We start from the raw sequence: 12,794 nt of genomic DNA on the forward strand, positions 1-12,794 counted from the left end.
CTTTCTAAAAGACCCCAATTGGAAGGTAGCAAAGAAAATTTGACTGCAAGTTTCCTGAATTATTTCCAGTATCTTTTCTCCATCTATACAAGTTTTAAGTTTTAGGGTGCCTCTGGTTGTTGAGGTGAACCCCACTTTGTGGTAGTTTTGGGGCAACCCCTCAAAAGATGATCATGTTCTTATCAGTGGTTCTTCACCAATAATACAATTGTAATCTACAAGAAAATCACCTGCTACATGTATGTGTGGTTCTTTCCTTGACTGTAAAAACTACCTGCCGAAGACAATAGAGGGAAGAGGAGACTAACTAGACTGCCTCAGAGGAGTCAGGCAGAGCAGAGGAGCTCAGGTCATGGTGGGCTGTGTTGCAGAGGGAAGGCCTATGCTAATGGCTGTCCTCGTCTTGGTTAGCCCTCCGGGTCTCCAGCCTGCGAAACAGTGCAGTGCTCACCCTTTCTGACACGCCAGGGATGTGCTTCTGCAGCTTCCCATGCGCCTCTCACTCTAACTGAAATTGAACATCACATGTCTATCAAAATAATTCGCTGAAGCCACAGACGTATGAGTTTTTCATGTTTAAATTCATTTGGCCTACACCATGAGATAGGCAACTATTTGCAAATTTCCAAGAAGGGAAAATGAAGCAGAAGAAAGCAAGTGATTTCACCCGAGTTATCTACAAAAATGAGCGAGAGCCAAAATTCAGAAGCTGAGAGTCTGGCTCCAGAGGCAGGGGCATATAACTGTTACATCATCACCTCCTCAAGTCACTGCTAACTGAATCATTACTTCACATCACATGACAGGGGTTGTTTTTTTTTTAAATTGACACTTTTGACCAGAAATAAATCCCAGCGATGTCATCTTACATATGGTAGACAAGGTGTCTTGAATGACCGTTCTTGTCACCACCCCTAATTCTTATCATTTGCCTCTTACAGTTGAACTTTTGTGACATCCTTCCCAGAACCTGTGGTGTGATTTACCAGCTTTTTGATCTTCAACAAAAGGTGTCATCCTCTACTGTCCCCTCTACTCTGTTCATGTTCTTTACATCCCGTGGGACCCTAAGCAAGTGGAGAGAGGAGACTCCCACTTCCATGTCTTCCTGCCATTAGCTAATAGTGTATTATGAATCAAGAAGCACAGACCTCAGATAGGTTAGGTTTGTGAAGAGATGAAGGAATAGAATAACATAAGTAATTGGTTAAGATTGATAGATGTTCAAATGATAGATTGATAGACGGAGGTACAAACAAAGCAAATGGCATAAAATACAGGAAATGGAGGACACAAACATGTTTTTACTAAGAGAGATTTATAACCCATTGTAACACATAATTTCATTTTCTGTTGTTCCTTTGGAATGGCCATTGGCGCTAATTCAGAAAGGTGGTGGCTATGTTTGCTCCTGGAAAGCGAGCCCCTGTGCAGGTAGGCATCGGAGCCTTTGAGGTCACTTACGTCCCTTACAGAAAGGGGACATTTGGCTCTCTAGTAACCATGGCAAAGAACAGTATGCCTTTCATCCGGGCTCAGGGGATGGAGTCCTCCTTTTCTCTGAGCCACTGAGCTGACAGATGTGACCCTTACGCAATTCTACGCTGAAAGCAGAAGGACATCCTAAACCTGCTGAATGTCGATTCACTGTAGGATAGATACCTCGTCTGGGTACACACAATTTCTGGTAATTTATGTCTATTCAAAATGACAGAACCTGGCTGACAGAATAAAAATGAATAAAATAAAATGATAATTTTCTCATTAATAATCACATCCTCATAAAAATATTCACCTTGAAGAAACATATTTGAAAACTACAGGCTGCCTTTACAGATAGCTGTATTATAGTTTATGAATGTGGTACTCTGCTAAAGGCTAGGAATGTAACTCAGCAGTAGGGCACTTTCTTGCTTAGCATGCCCAAGGCCATAGGTTTATTCCACAACGCTACAACAATTAATTGATCGGTTACTTACTTAATAAGATAAACAGAAAGGAAAACAAGCAATTATTGGAGAGACGTTGCTCCATGAAAGATTCTGAGCTGCTTACAATGTGAAAGAAACCCCCTCCCACTTAGAGAGCTGCTTTTGACCGTAATCATCAAAGCAGAAAGATAAATTGGTAAGACAAGACTGCCCTTTCTCCTTGATTGGTGGTTCCAGTTTTGGCAAGAAGAGAATTTATCAAACTCTTTTGCACTCACAGACAGCCTCCCATCTTTTCTATGAAGGAACCACTATTTTCATGATTGTATAACTTAGTATTATTTAATATTTTCTCAGATATTTAAACAGAACCCACCGTGTGCCAATCAGTGGGCTAGTTACACAGTGCAACATACTCTTTGATTAAATGTGTAAATATATGCCCTGGTTAAATATCCTGTTTGTCTCTGTGATTTTACTCCTGGGACAAGATACTTATGACTACGGGCAACATGAAGAGGAAAGTCAGTCAAACCCCTCACTCTAAATAGCATAAGGTGCCGAAAAGACATGTGTGTGAACGTGTTTTAATTAACAACAATGAGAGTAGTGTCTTAGAGATTACACAAAACCAGTCACTAGAGATCTGAGTCAGCTGAAGGCACAGAAATTAAAATACTTGCTACTAGCGAACGGCAAGAGGACTGACTGGATCTCCTCCATCTTCTGGTTACAAATTAGGAGATATGCAAAAATCTTTTTGACTCTTGCTCGGTTGTGTTTATATAATATATAAACACTGAATATATGTTTATACAACTTTGGTACCTTCACAGTATGTGTGTGCATACATGTATAGGTGTGTGTGCAAAAATGTATCTGCACATATGTATGTATATATAATACACATGTATATATAAAAACATACTGATTTTTGTATATATGGTACTTACCTTTTAATTTTTTGTTGTTTGAAGGTTGTGGACATGAATACGTATGTATATGTGTAGATGTATTTATGCAGGTGTGTCTAGAGACAAGCTCACAAGTAGCTCAGGTTGACCTAAAACTCAGTAGGCCGCAGAGGCTAGCTTTGAACTCCTAATCCTCCTGCCTTCACCTCTGGGTGCGCTGATCACAGTGTCTAGGCAACACTCACTATGTCTGCTTCTATATATATATATATATATATATATATATATATATATATATATATATATCTAGAACCTTACATTTGCTATGGAAGTGTACAGAAACGTGCTTGGTGAGAGGGGAGGGAGGGGCCAACCAGCCACACTCACCACTCCAAGCTGTTCAGGACTTGGCAGAAGACCCATCCATCCATATACACAAACGGCCACAACTCTGAAAAACGTTCACCATAATCTTCTGCACCCAAAAAAGAATTACGTGTTGAAAAAAGGATGTGTTCCAGAGCATCTTCACCTCCCATTCCCTGCTCTGGGTTCTTCCCCAGTCTTGCGAGTCTCATTGGGATGCTTGGTAGACACACTTCACCTTTCCTTCTTCCGTCTCAGGGTAGAAAGGGTCCCTTTAACTCCTGGAGACAGTAAATCACAGTCTGTGTGGTGGTTCTCAGAAGACACTTAAAGGCCTGAATTGGACGCTCGCTCTACATAGCACCCTTGCCAAAAGAGTTCGGAAATGACTTCCAGCTTCCCACAGTAATAAAATGGCACTGTTTGGCATCTTTAAGGTAATAAAACTGATTTTTTTTCCCCATCCTAGTAAATGAGAAGACAGGCTTGGTTGTTTGAAAAACTGATTTAAATTCATGTGTTTGCCTCAAATTATAAGGCGTGATATGAAAACACTTAGGTGAACTTCAGACCACCTCTGGAGGTTATTATCCTCGGCTCTCTGGGGAAAACAGGGTGGGGGTGGGGGTAAGCTGGAAGGGTGACCAGGTGCCATCACTCCGCGGCCACGGTCAATAGGTGGCACTCTTCCCACTGAGTCAGGGTGACCAAATGCTGAGGCTGCTCCTCGGGAGAGTATTATCTTACTTGAAGGAAATGTTTTTGAAGTTCCTTCGTGTCTCTGGCGCTAGTAAACAGCTCTTGAGTCTAATCGCAGACTCCAGCTTTATTGCGTGTTGGGATGGGCTCTAGGAAGCAGGTTTTGTCGTTAAGGAGGGATCCCATGCAGAGAATGCTGTCATTTGTATACGAGACTTGAAAATTACATGACACGTGCTCCCCATTGTTTCAGAGGAAAAAAAAATGGTGCCCCTCCTACTTGACTCATAGGGTCTAGAAGGAAGTTTGATCATCTTCATTTCCTATCTAGCTATTTACAGGGCACCTGCACACCTATGATTTCTCCTAGACTACACATTTCCGACTGAAAGCAAACAGTTCAGTTCGTAAGAAGAGAATTTAAAGCTGATCAGCCCAACGCTGGAGACAAGACCTTTCTGTCTTGTCCAACTGTAACAGAAGTGGGGATTTAAACAGTTTAACCAGGAAAGACAAGATGAATACACTTTACATAGAGTTTGACTTCCTTTTGTCTCGTTTTGTATGCTTCTATTGGGTGGGCATCACAAAGAAATTAGTAGTATCACAGACAAATTTTAAATGACTGGCTGATTTCAACTATTGCTAAATACCTTCAACTCATCACATTCTTAGTTGAGAGTCACCAGTGCCTTTGTTTGTATAATCTCTTTGTTTAAAAATCCTGAAAGAGCAGCCTCAGTAGTTAGAGGGTAGTCAGCTTGGTAGATAAAACCATCACAGGTTCTACAAAGATAATTACATCAAGAAACAGGATGTCACCACACCCTGCTTAACAATGGTGTGGAAGGAGCAGCTGCCTGACAAAAGATACTATAAGGAGAAGCGGAAAGGACAGAGCAGATCATAACGGCGGTCTGTAAACACTTACTGCTTGTTTATTAAGCCTATGACAGCTTGATTCAACAAAGAGAGAATTAGATGGAAATGCTAATGACTTTGCTCACAAATACTCCCAGAGTGTGTGACCCAAATCAGAACCCCAGGAACTGAGTGGGAAACCATCTGTGATAAAAAAAAAATCGGGGGTGTTTCCTTCTGGGTTTCTCCTGAAATGTCTGTGGAGACGGCCTTCCTGCAGCTAACCCTTGAGCACTGCTTTAAAGGACCCCATTTAGCTGTTTAATTATGTTGTCTTCAGTGAGACTCAAGCCAAGGGTCTAAAAAGAAAAGTCTCCTAAGTCTGTCTTGTCCATTTTCTAGCCCTTTGTCATGCTGTTTATCCACTCCTCTCAAGATTTTAAGCGTTGAGCTTCTCCAAGGCCGGAGACCTTATCTTATTTAGCTATGCACAGAGTAAGTCATCAATAACTATTTGCTGTACGATGAAATAAGTGAATAAATGTGAACATTAGCAGCTTGGTTTTTTTCTCTTTGCTAAAATAAAATTTCACTTTCAGTAAATATCTATAGATGAGAACATTCATATTCTGGGCTTTCAAGGATAATCAGTTTATCCCTGAAGATAAACACTGCACCGAGCACACACGAAACAACATTCTGGTTAAAAACAAAAGGAAAGGGGGGAAGAATTAATGGTTGGCAAATTCAACATCTCTACCCCCTGCTAAAAAGTTAAGGTTTCACTGAGGCTTGTCCCTCACTATCCGTCCCCTGTAGCTAGCTTTAAAGTATCTATTTATCTTCACATGATATAAATATTATTCAATAGATGACATACACAAAATAGTCAATTTCCTTTGTATATTCGTAGTTGTGGTTGGCTAATGATAGCCCTCTGATGAGGAAAGAAAGACAAGCTGCATGTTTTGCATCCAAATAATATTCCTCATAGTCTTGTAATTGAGAAAATTGCACTCACCCGTTGCTGTAGCATTATCTTGGTTGAGGGACTAGCCTGTACAAAATAATTCACAAAGTGAAGTGACCTGCGAGGAGAAGACCAGCCTTTTTTATTCCATACTTTTAGGCAACTAACCCTGCTAGCTTAATACTTTGGGATGCTGCTTCAAAATTAATACATAGGTTAAAGAGTTCTTCAAAGGGGGCCCTCAAAATTGTCCATGCTTACACAGCATCTGCAAGGGTGTGTGTAGTAAAACTGGTTCTGGGTGTAATTCCTCTGGAACAGGCTCAGTAGGTCTGGCCTGGATCCCAGGAATGTGTACATTCCTGACAAGGTTCCCAGGTAGTTCTCCGGCAAGTTGTCTTTGGAAGCTGCTGAAGGAGTCCCAGCCTTAAGAGTTAAAGGATTTTTCTCTCTCTGCCAAGCTGTATTCTAGGAACAGCAAGCACTTCTCTTACTGCGTTATTCTTTTCCTGTAAAGTACAATTGAAATGTTTCTAAATTGCACTTTATCACTGCAGCAAAGCTGGTTGTGATCTGTGAGGAATAGGATGACTTTTAAAAATCTTTCTTAAAGGAGTAGAAATAACTGAAGATTACTAAATACAATTAAGCATAGCTATATTTTAAAAATATATTTTAGAGCCGGGTGTGTTGGTATATAATCACAGCACTGGGGAGGAGGAGACAGGATAACTAGGCGTTCAAGACCACCCTCTTCTAAATTAGCAAATCATTATGATGATAATTCACAGACTCATTAATTTGACTATTAGTTTATAAAATAATATTCAAAAGTTCCCATGGATACTTGTTTGCTGCCAGTATACCATTGGATTCCTATGAGTTTCTCTGTAACCTCTCAAGTGAAACCGTTTTTCCTTCCTCATCAACGGTGTCTGCTTCTTGGTAACTGGATTATTCCTCTTACACAAGAAATAATATACAGGACTTTCGGCTTTGATAGCATCATGCTTTGAGGGCTAGAAGGGTTGTGACTTGGCTTAGGAAGACCCATCCGCTGAGCCTTTGGAAGCCTCACAGAAGAAGCAGTGTCTCTCTCTCTCTCTCTCTCTCTCTCTCTCTCTCTCTCTCTCTCTCTCTCTCTGACTTCATCAGCGTTCCTCTTCCCCAAGGGGTGTCATAGCAACTGGAAGCCAAAAACACCTTAGAGGTATTCCTCTAACACCTCCCCACCCCAACCCTTTTATGGCAAGTCACATTAGGCTTTGATTTCAGAACTACACAGTGCCCAAGAATCCAGAAAAACAGGCCTTGCAAGACTTCCCTTTCAGCCTATTGCATTAGATAACAGAGCATTTGGGTAATCATAGTCCTGTATGAGGCACCTTTCTTCCTTAAACTCAAGCATAAAATACAGCCGCCTCCGTGTCATTTATTCCCCAGTTCTGAAGGTTTCTGTGTCCCATGAAACCTATGAAATACATTTTTGTGTCTGGACCTGTGAAGGGCTCTGAGAATGCGAGACCAGATTAGGCTATGCAGCACATATAAAGTCTACCAGAGCAACAGCAAGACTATCACCAAAAAAGGTGGGGAGAGGGTGGAAAGGGAAGACAGAGAGGGGCAGGGAGGAAGAAAGAAAAGGAGAGAAGGAAGAACGAAGTAAGGGAGAAGAGGAGAAAAGGAAAGGAAAGGAAAGGAAGGAGAAAGTAAGCCTTTCTCTTGTTAACCAGTCTTTTATTGCACATGCTGTTAGCCACAAATAGCCACAAGCAGACGAGGAGAGACAGGAGAGACGTCACAGCTTTCTGCCTTACACTGTCTGTCTACTTATGGTGAAAAAAAAAAGTGGGCCTTGGCTTAAGTTTTATTAGACTCACTATTCCCCATAAGAGTGTTCCTTGGTAATTTACCCACAATTTTCTTGTCCCCAATGTTGCAGGTCATTTCTTTAAAGAGACTTGATACGTTTTTGTTAATCTTTTCTACCTTGAATACTGCGATACTGTGATAAGTTATTTAAAAAGCCAGAAGTTCTCCACCCACAATGGACAATTACAGTTGCCATCAACGCCCAAGTACCACTTCCCATCAGACTCGGATCTCTTTGCAAGACAAGTCATTTCTCTTTGGATTTCATTTGTTACCATATGACAGATACATTCCGTACGAGGCTCCTATAGGAGCTCACAGTAACAGTGAATTGTGAAATGTTCTCTTTCTTTGAGTGTTCTCTCACGTCCAGCCAATAGTGTAGCTAAGGAGAGACTGAATTTGTTCTTGGCTGTTTGTGTAAAATTGGCCTCTCATAACTACCAAATACATGTGCTAAGACTGCTCAGAAGAAAACAAACCAGGACATCTGCTTTCTTGGGGGAAAAAAAAACAAGGCAACAGAATTTACTTTCAAAGTTTTAAAAGGAAAAAGAATGCAAGCATTATTTTTAAATATATATATTTCCCCATAATAATTTGCCCTTGGGCCTGGAAACAATTATAATAAAATTTTGTTGGGGAAACCCCTGCTGTCTGCACAGTGACATTTCTGCCATGCTTCAAATTAGAGCTCCTATAAATCTTGGAACTGAGCAAACAGGGGAACAAAAAAATCGTATAAAATACCTGTCAGTATTCAGACTTAAAGAAGGAGCTTGGGGAAGATTTCCAAATCAAATTTTCTAACTTGTTGAGCTTGATGCATGAGCACTTGATCTTCGATTTGCAGCAGCTCGCACAGACAGATGCATGTTAAAATGGAATACATGCTTTGATCATGGGTTCTTTAATGGAATCATGATCATCTGATCTCAGATCTCCATCCCAACACATACATCTGTCCACAGGAAAGCATCCTAGAGGCTATAAATAAGCAAACACCTAGAAGGCTTCTTCCCAAGTAGAGACAAAGCTGAGAGTCCAAGTCCATAAGCCCTAGCCCTGTGGCCAGCCAGGAAGGAAAACGAAATGCCATAAATGGCCTGAACAGCTGCCTATCAATTGCCTAGACACAGTACAGTGCCAAGCTGGAGCACATTACACTCTCTGGTTTCACCTGGGTCTCATGTAGCCCCAGCTGTCCTAATACTCACTACGTGTGCAAGGATGACCTTCAACTTCCTGTCCTCCGGTCTCCATCCCCTGTGTACTGAGAATACAGGTGTATGAGCAAAGTCCCCTATGCACACACTTACGTCATCCAGTCATCTCATGGAGAAGGCTTTTCATATGTCATAATGGAATTATTATCAACATTGTAGAAAGTATCTACATTTTTGCCAAATGGTGAGTCCAAACTACTAAACATCATCAAACTTATGAAATATATCAGTTTCTTTCCAGCTGATTGGAGGCCAAAGGGTCACAAATTCAAGGCCTCTTACGGTGAGGTGGAGGCTAGACTGGACAGCTTCCTGAGAATTCAAAATAAACATACAGAGAGCACTGGAGTTGTCCTTCCAAGAGACAGCCGCATGGGGCCCTGTGTTCAAACCCCAATTCCAAACATTGATAAATAAAATAGTACCGTCAACTCAGTATTTTCCAATATGCACAAAAGTAAATACAACCCTTTTGGTTAAAAAGTTAACCCTTAAAATATAATAATCAATTTTAAAAAGCATTGGAGAAAAAGTCTGATCCTAGTTTTAAGAATGAAAGACGCTGTAAAAATAGAAGTCTAATCCCATTAGACTCGACACCTTCAAGTGTGTTGTCCACAGTAAAAACATTTGGTCCCGCTGTCCCCTCTGTCTTTAAGGATTCTGTTAGAAAAGAAAACTGCATTTGGTCCACTGTATGCAGCCAAGGGATTAGATACCATCTTAACTAGATAACAGTTGTTGTCTGACAAGGGTATAATTACAGTGAGGATTTATAATCATTTTCATATTCTTGTAAATCCTAATTTACAGATGCTACAATGTTAACAAAAAAAAAATTATGAGGAAAGCGGCATAGCCTGTACTCAGTTTTTTAAGAACTTGACAATAATTCTAAAAGCCTTAAATTTAGATGTAGATCATGCATTTTATTTGTTAACATAAATGCTATGTTTCTCCTTCCAAAAGTATCTAATCTCTTTGCCTATCTTATACATTAGGTTTGACGTGTGTTTCTATGGTGTGTGTGTGTGTGTGTGTGTGTGTGTGTGTGTGGTGTGAGGATGGTGATGTTTTTTAAGCCCAAGTCTAATGTGGCACAGGTTGACTTAGAAATGGCTGTGTAGCCAAGGATGACCTTAAACATTTGATTCACCTGTCTCTGCTTCTTGAGTGCTGGGATTAGAGGCATGCACCACAGACCTTGATTTATACAGTGCTTGGGACTGAACCCAGGGCTTTCTTCATGCGAGGAAAGCATCCTACCAACTAAGCCACATACCAGTCCTGCTTTAGGCTTTTGAAAGTCTGTTTTTATAGATGATTTCTGCATCTCTCTAGTTCTGTGTCTGTCTAAATATCTTCTAAAACTATGAGAAGGGAGGCTCCTCATATACCCATCCTTCCACACTAAAGGGAGCACATAGAAGTTATAAGAAAATGAGGTTCTCTGGCAGATTCGCTGCCAGGGACACCTCTACCCTTTGGATTGATTTCAGCTCAGCAGGAGTTTTCCATGATTCCTGATCTTTCTCCCCGTTCTTTTGATAATGAGCTAACGAGCATTGTTTTGTCCTCCTGAGCTGCAGATCGCTGCTAACATGAGGAATTTTGATTTGAAGATCTTTTGCTGGCATAATTATACATTCTTTCCCAGATTGCACTGATAGGAAGTGGGCAGCTCCTCTCCCTCTGTTGTCAGGCACAGGGGAAAGGCCAGATGGGTTCGGTAGCTAAAGCTGAGAAAGACACTCTCATAGGTCGTTGGTGGGAAGTTCAATATTATTGCAGGCCTAATGGCAGCTGCCTCTGTTTGAACTCGGGGCTATGGAAGATGAAGTACATTAAGTGGTAAATCATTAAATATCAGCTGGGTAAAAGCAAAGAGGTAGATGTTCCAGATGAAAACACCACCGCTGTCTTCCTCGGTGCAAAGAACATGGTCTTTACATGCAGATATCAGAGCATGACAACCACACACAGAAACCTCAAAGAGCAACTTTTGGGTTTGCAGTTGGTGTGTAAATGATTGTGATCAAATGCTCCACTGGAGTGGAGCTCGAAGGCACAGCATTCCATTTAACGTGGGCATAAAATATTTCAGGATGCCTAATCCTTTCTGGGCTTCATTCCGCCCCCCATCATGTGTTTATTCTTCAGGAAAAGAAAACACACATACATACACACACACACCTGTTTAAATTATGTCCCCCTAATGTCACAGATCTGTTGAAAGACTCCTGTATGAGGTCCTCGATTTGATTTCCAGCACACACACAGGAATGTGGGGAGTTTAACTAGGCCCCTCTCTTCAATCCCCGAATTGTATAGATCCTGATCTATTAATTACCTTTGAAAACAAGCCCTTTCATGTCATTCGTATACAATCTCGGCCTGGAATGTATCACCAATTGTAGGCTGTTGAAGAAGGATCTAAAATTCTCCTCGATAGTGTTATTATAGAGTATTTCATTCAGTAAATGAGAAGATTAATTTTCATTTAATTTCCATGCAAAGAAATCATAAAATTATTTATATTACAATGAAATTTTCAAAAAGAAATTTTCAAACACTAATCTACTTATTACAAATATTTCTGAACCCTTCAAAAGAACATGCATGTGCTCACTTCATCAGCACATATGCTAAAACTGAAACAATACAAGGAAGATTGTTATGGCCCCTGTGCAAGGCTGAAATGTAAATTGGCAAGGTATTCCATATTTTAAAAAATGTATCTATTGTCTATTAGGTTTTTATAAAAATTGTAATATTTTAACATATAAAGTCCTTTCATTATATAAACAAAAACATTTTTCATTGTTTTTTAATTAGCCCATATACCTATTAATAATATGATAGTACTCTGCAAACATATACATATAAAGATAAATAGTGGTGTTGGTGTACACCTTTAATCCCAGCATTTGGAAGTCAGAGGCAGGTAGATCTCTGAGTTTGAGGCCAACCTGGTCTATATAGCCAGCTCCAGGACAGGCAGAGCTACACAAAGAAACCCTGTCTTGGAAAAAAAATAGTATATTGTTTAGACAAGAAATACTTATATTTCTCTGAAGAAATGAAGGAGTCTAGAAGATGGCCTAGGCTCAGGTGTCTGATCAGTTTTGACACCATTTTCAGTGGGCTGCCCTGGTGGATGTTCACCCATCTCACACATGTGTGAAAATAAAAATCTAATGATGTGTGTAGAGGACTTAGTACAATACCTGACAGTCCCTGAACTCTTAGAATAAGTGAAATCCTTTTGTCTCAAACACATATAATATAGTTAAAATGAATATGATGTCATTTACGCCAGGCTGTGTTCCTGCTGATTCCTGATTCCTTGTTTGTTGAGAGAGAGAGAGAAAGAGAGAGAGAGAGAGAGAGAGAGAGAGAGAGAGCAAGAGAGAGAGATCATCTTACAGCTTATCCAGAGAGGAACTAGTAAGACCGAAGTGTGATTACATTAACAGAAAGCACATACAGCAGGTGGTCTCTTCTTCTCGGACATGACTAGACAATATAAATGTCAGAGTTTTAGAATAAATGTAAATGTTAGGACACAATATTGATGACATCAGAAAGGAAAGACAATTTTGACAAAATCAAACTTAATGCTAAAGGACATAGTGATCCCTACATAACTGACTTTGAAGATTTAACAGCGCACATTTATATTTGGGCCCAAGTAAGGAAAATCAACACCATTTGGAAATATCGGAAAGGGGGTTGAGGTAGCAGGCAGGAGCACCTAGGACGGTTTTTGCAGGACACAGAGGAAGGCCCATACCTATTATTCAAGACTGTCCTGTCACGGAATTACATACCCAGACAGACCGGAATGTTCTCTAGACAGACTTGAGGCTCCAGCACCTGAGTCTTTTGTGTGACTGACAGGAAGGAACATGAGTCAGAAATCATCTGCAACTTCCATTCTGAATACTGAGTAATG

At 40.4% G+C, this 12,794-nt stretch overlaps 1 protein-coding gene and 1 non-coding gene across 2 annotated transcripts in view; both read left to right on the forward strand.

The window, feature by feature from the left end:
- Positions 1–12,794, forward strand: part of Adgrl2 (adhesion G protein-coupled receptor L2) — a 618,755-nt gene that overhangs the window by 98,103 nt on the left and 507,858 nt on the right. The gene's annotated exons all lie outside the window — the stretch shown is intronic.
- On the forward strand, positions 11,461–11,567 carry LOC125412880 (U6 spliceosomal RNA). Its single transcript, XR_007235736.2, has one exon. It is a non-coding gene; the product is annotated as a U6 spliceosomal RNA (small nuclear RNA).

The sequence above is a fragment of the Myodes glareolus genome, chromosome 17 (assembly GCF_982192425.1).
Source record: "Myodes glareolus chromosome 17, mMyoGla1.1, whole genome shotgun sequence".
In the NCBI taxonomy this organism is placed as follows: Eukaryota; Metazoa; Chordata; class Mammalia; order Rodentia; family Cricetidae; genus Myodes; species Myodes glareolus.